This window comes from Oncorhynchus gorbuscha, linkage group LG26, assembly GCF_021184085.1.
Source record: "Oncorhynchus gorbuscha isolate QuinsamMale2020 ecotype Even-year linkage group LG26, OgorEven_v1.0, whole genome shotgun sequence".
Classification (NCBI taxonomy): Eukaryota; Metazoa; Chordata; class Actinopteri; order Salmoniformes; family Salmonidae; genus Oncorhynchus; species Oncorhynchus gorbuscha.
In genome coordinates this window covers 6,671,895-6,677,968 of record NC_060198.1, presented here as the reverse complement: position 1 = coordinate 6,677,968, position 6,074 = coordinate 6,671,895, and the positions used below count along the sequence as shown (strand labels likewise).

Sequence of the window (6,074 nt, the reverse complement as noted above, 5' to 3'; positions counted from 1 at the left end):
ATAGCTGATTATAAATACATATATTATCACCTAATGTTGTGTTAGATCTTTTAATCAACTTAAGTTCTTGTGAACATTACCAGTTTTGAACTTCTATTTGCTATTGATGGCCTGTAGGCCTCATTGACCTGAGCTCATACAACTAGTTTTGGAGTATTAAAAAGTAGTATGTATGGATTATTTTGACTATAACAAATACTCAGATGAAACATATTGTGCTATTTATCACATCAAACTGATGTTAGATTAGTTTCTGGATCACACCAGCCAAATCAAGAAACCTACATATGCTTTGAAGTTTGTCTGGTCTACCTCCTTCCAGTTGTCTTTAAAAGCGCCCCCTCCCCCTCCAAGTTGGTCATGTTTATCGCCATCGTTTCGATTGACTCTGTCAGGAACAGTTCAAAGCAGGTTTTTATGTCATCAACCCAGGATATGGCGTATCTTGTTGGCCCTGGGATCATAACATTTTCAGCTGACAGCTGACATCTCCTCTCAGGTGGGGACGAATTCCCATTCTTTGACCGGATTGTAACAACAAACTCAGCAGGGCCCTCTTCCTCATCACTGGATTGTAACAACAACCTCAGGAGGGCCCTCTTCCTCATCACTGGATTGTAACAACAACTTCAGCAGGGCCCTCTTCCTCATCATTATACACAGGCAGTTAGAAAAGCAAAGGCTAGCTTTTTCAAGCAGAAATTTGCTTCCTGCAACACTAACTCAAAAAAGTTCTGGGACACTGTAAAGTCTATGGAGAATAAGAACACCTCCTCCCAGCTGCCCACTGCACTAAAGATAGGAACACTGTCACCAGTGATAAATCCACCATAATTGAGAATTTCAATAACCATTTTTCTACGGCTGGCCATGCTTTCCACCTGGCCACCCCGACCCCGGTCAACAGCCTTCCCCATTTCTCCATCTCCCAAATCCATTCAGCTGAAAGAGCTGCAAAATCTGGACCCCTACAAATCAGCCAGGCTAGACAATCCGGACCCTTTCTTTCTAAAATTATCTGCCGAAATTGTTGCCACCCCTATTACTAGCCTGTTCAACCTCTCTTTCGTGTCATCTGAGATTCCCAAAGATTGGAAAGCAGCTGTGGTCATCCCCCTCTTCAAAGGGGGGGACACTCTTGACCCAAACTGCTACAGACCTATATCTATCCTACCATGCCTTTCTAAGGTCTTCGAAAGTCAAGTCAACAAACAGATTACCGAGCATTTCGAATCTCACCATACCTTCTCTGCTATGCAATCTGGTTTCAGAGCTGGTCATGGGTGCACCTCAGCCACGCTCAAGGTCCTAAACGATATCTTAACCGCCATCGATAAGAAACATTACTGTGCAGCCGTATTCATTGACCTGGCCAAGGCTTTCAACTCTGTCAATCACCACATCCTCATCGGCAGACTCGACAGCCTTGGTTTCTCAAATAATTGCCTCGCCTGGTTCACCAACTACTTCTCTGATAGAGTTCAGTGTGTCAAATCGGAGGGTCTGCTGTCCGGACCTCTGGCAGTCTCTATGGGGGTGCCACAGGGTTCAATTCTTGGACCGACTCTCTTCTCTGTATACATCAATGAGGTCGCTCTTGTTGCTGGTGAGTCTCTGATCCACCTCTACGCAGACGACACCATTCTGTATACTTCCGGCCCTTCTTTGGACACTGTGTTAACAACCCTCCAGGCAAGCTTCAATGCCATACAACTCTCCTTCCGTGGCCTCCAATTGCTCTTAAATACAAGTAAAACTAAATGCATGCTCTTCAACCGATCGCTACCTGCACCTACCCGCCTGTCCAACATCACTACTCTGGACGGCTCTGACTTGGACAACGTGGACAACTACAAATAGAATACGTGGACAACTACAAATACTTAGGTGTCTGGTTAGACTGTAAACTCTCCTTCCAGACCCATATCAAACATCTCCAATCCAAAGTTGAATCTAGAATTGGCTTCCTATTTCGCAACAAATCATCCTTCACTCATGCTGCCAAACATACCCTTGTAAAATTGACCATCCTACCAATCCTCGACTTTGGCGATGTAATTTACAAAATAGTCTCCAATACCCTACTCAACAAATTGGATGCAGTCTATCACAGTGCAATCCGTTTTGTCACCAAAGCCCCATATACTACCCACCATTGCGACCTGTACTCTCTCGTTGGCTGGCCCTCGCTTCATACTCGTCGCCAAACCCACTGGCTCCATGTCATCTACAAGACCCTGCTAGGTAAAGTCCCCCCTTATCTCAGCTCGCTGGTCACCATAGCATCTCCCACCTGTAGCACACGCTCCAGCAGGTATATCTCTCTAGTCACCCCCAAAACCAATTCTTTCTTTGGCCGCCTCTCCTTCCAGTTCTCTGCTGCCAATGACTGGAACGAACTACAAAAATCTCTGAAACTGGAAACACTTATCTCCCTCACTAGCTTTAAGCACCAACTGTCAGAGCAGCTCACAGATTACTGCACCTGTACATAGCCCACCTATAATTTAGCCCAAACAACTACCTCTTTCCCAACTGTATTGAATTTATTTATTTATTTTGCTCCTTTGCACCCCATTATTTTTATTTCTACTTTGCACATTCTTCCATTGCAAAACTACCATTCCAGTGTTTTACTTGCTATATTGTATTTACTTTGCCACCATGGCCTTTTTTGCCTTTACCTCCCTTCTCACCTCATTTGCTCACATTGTATATAGACTTGTTTATACTGTATTATTGACTGTATGTTTGTTTTACTCCATGTGTAACTCTGTGTCGTTGTATCTGTCAAACTGCTTTGCTTTATCTTGGCCAGGTCGCAATTGTAAATGAGAACTTGTTCTCAACTTGCCTACCTGGTTAAATAAAGGTGAAATAAATAAATAAACATCACTGGATTGGCCCTCTTCCTCATCACTGGATTGGCCCTCTTCCTCATCACTGGATTGGCCCTCTTCCTCATCACTGGATTGTATAAACAACCTCAGCAGGGCCCTCTTCCTCATCACTGGATTGTATAAACAACCTCAGCAGGGCCCTCTTCCTCATCACTGGATTGTATAAACAACCTCAGCAGGGCCCTCTTCCTCATCACTGAATTGTATAAACAACCTCAGCAGGGCCCTCTTCCTCATCACTGAATTGTATAAACAACCTCAGCAGGGCCCTCTTCCTCATCACTGGATTGTATAAACAACCTCAGCAGGGTCCTCTTCCTCATCACTGGATTGTATAAACAACCTCAGCAGGGTCCTCTTCCTCATCACTGGATTGTATAAACAACCTCAGCAGGGCCTCTTCCTCATCACTGGATTGTATAAACAACCTCGGCACGGCCCTCTTCCTCATCACTGGATTGTATAAACAACCTCAGCATGGCCCTCTTCTTCATCACTGAATTGTATAAACAACCTCAGCAGGGCCCTCTTCCTCATCACTGGATTGTATAAACAACCTCAGCAGGGCCCTCTTCTTCATCACTGAATTGTATAAACAACCTCAGCAGGGCCCTCTTCCTCATCACTGAATTGTATAAACAACCTCAGCAGGGCCCTCTTCCTCATCACTGAATTGTATAAACAACCTCAGCAGGGCCCTCTTCCTCATCACTGGATTGTATAAACAACCTCAGCAGGGCCCTCTTCCTCATCACTGAATTGTATAAACAACCTCGGCAGGGCCCTCTTCCTCATCACTGGATTGTATAAACAACCTCAGCAGGGCCCTCTTCCTCATCACTGGATTGTATAAACAACCTCAGCAGGGCCCTCTTCCTCATCACTGGATTGTATAAACAACCTCAGCAGGGCCCTCTTCCTCATCACTGGATTGTATAAACAACCTCAGCACGGCCCTCTTCATCACTGGATTGTATAAACAACCTCAGCAGGGCCCTCTTCCTCATCACTGGATTGTATAAACAACCTCAGCAGGGCCCTCTTCCTCATCACTGAATTGTATAAACAACCTCAGCAGGGCCCTCTTCTTCATCACTGAATTGTATAAACAACCTCAGCAGGGCCCTCTTCCTCATCACTGGATTGTATAAACAACCTCAGCAGGGCCCTCTTCTTCATCACTGAATTGTATAAACAACCTCAGCAGGGCCCTCTTCTTCATCACTGAATTGTATAAACAACCTTGTATAAACAACCTCAGCAGGGCCCTCTTCCTCATCACTGGATTGTATAAACAACCTCAGCAGGGCCCTCTTCCTCATCACTGGATTGTATAAACAACCTCAGCACGGCCCTCTTCATCACTGGATTGTATAAACAACCTCAGCAGGGCCCTCTTCCTCATCACTGGATTGTATAAACAACCTCAGCAGGGCCCTCTTCCTCATCACTGGATTGTATAAACAACCTCAGCAGGGCCCTCTTCCTGTCATGTTTTGTCATTTATTATCTTGTCTTGTCCCTGTGCTTCCCATTCTATTCGTTTCCCTCTGCTGGTCTTATTAGGTTCTTTCCCTCTTTCTATCCCTCTCTCTCCCCCTCCCTCTCTCACTCTCTCGCTCTCTCTTCTCTCTATCGTTCCGTTCCTGCTCCCAGCTGTTCCTATTCCCCTAATCAATCATTTAGTCTTCCCACACCTGTTCCCGATCCTTTCCCCTGATTAGAGTCCCTATTTCTTCCTTTGTGTTCCGTTCCTGTCCTGTCGGTTCCTTGTCTAGAATTCACCGTGCTGTGTTTGTGTATCGCCCTGTCGTGTCGTGTTTTCCTCAGATGCTGCGTGGTGAGCAGGTGTCTGAGTCTGTCTGGTTCAAGTGCCTTCCCGAGGCAACCTGCTGTTCACCTGCTGTTCAAGATCGAGTCTCCAGTTTGTCCTCGTCATTTCGAGTGAAAGTTGTGTTTTTTGTTTGTATTTACTTTACTGGATTAAAGACTCTGTTTTCGCCAAGTCGCTTTTGGGTCCTCTTTCACCTGCATGACAGAAGGAACCGACCAAGGAATGGACCCAGCGACTTCAGACGCTCGTTACACTGCCGTCGAGATCCAAGGAGCCATGCTCGGCAGACACGAGCAGGAATTGTCTGCTGCTCGCCATGCCGTGGAGAACCTGGCCGCTCAGGTTTCCGACCTCTCTGGACAGTTCCAGAGTCTACGTCTCGTGCCACCTGTTACTTCCTGGCCTGCCGAGCCTCCAGAACCTAGGGTTAATAACCCACCTTGCTACTCCGGGCAGCCCACTGAGTGCCGCTCCTTTCTCACGCAGTGTGAGATTGTGTTCTCTCTCCAACCCAACACATACTCTAGAGAGAGCTCGGGTTGCTTACGTCATTTCACTCCTTACTGGCCGGGCTCGAGAATGGGGCACAGCTATCTGGGAGGCAAGGGCTGATTGCTCTAACAAGTTCCAGAACTTTAAAGAGGAGATGATTCGGGTTTTTGACCGTTCAGTTTTTGGTAGGGAGGCTTCTAGGGCCCTGGCTTCCTTATGCCAAGGTGAACGGTCCATAACGGATTATTCTATTGAGTTTCGCACTCTTGCTGCCTCTAGTGAGTGGAACGAGCCGGCGCTGCTCGCTCGTTTTCTGGAGGGACTCCACGCAGTGGTTAAGGATGAGATTCTCTCCCGGGAGGTTCCTTCAGATGTGGACTCTTTGATTGCTCTCGCCATCCGCATAGAACGACGGGTAGATCTTCGTCACCGGGCTCGTGGAAGAGAGCTCGCATCAACGGTGTTTCCCTGCTCCGCATCGCAACCATCTCCCTCCTCTGGCTCAGAGTCTGAGCCCATGCAGCTGGGAGGGATTCGCATCTCGACTAAGGAGAGGGAACGGAGGATCACCAACCGCCTGTGCCTCTATTGCGGAGTTGCTGGACATTTTGTTAATTCATGTCCAGTAAAGCCAGAGCTCATCTGTAAGCGGAGGGCTACAGGTGAGCGCAACTACTCAAGTCTCTCCATCAAAATCCTGTACTACTTTGTCGGTCCATCTACGCTGGACCGGTTCGGGTGCTACATGTAGTGCCTTGATAGACTCTGGGGCTGAGGGTTGTTTCATGGACGAAGCATGGGTTCGGAAACATGACATTCCTTTCAGAGAGTTAGAGAAGCCTACGCCC

The 6,074-nt window shown here is 47.0% G+C and overlaps 1 protein-coding gene across 1 annotated transcript in view; it reads left to right on the top strand.

Annotated features, from left to right (window-relative positions):
• LOC124016427 overlaps positions 1 to 6,074 on the top strand; it is a 549,380-nt gene that overhangs the window by 266,525 nt on the left and 276,781 nt on the right. The gene's annotated exons all lie outside the window — the stretch shown is intronic.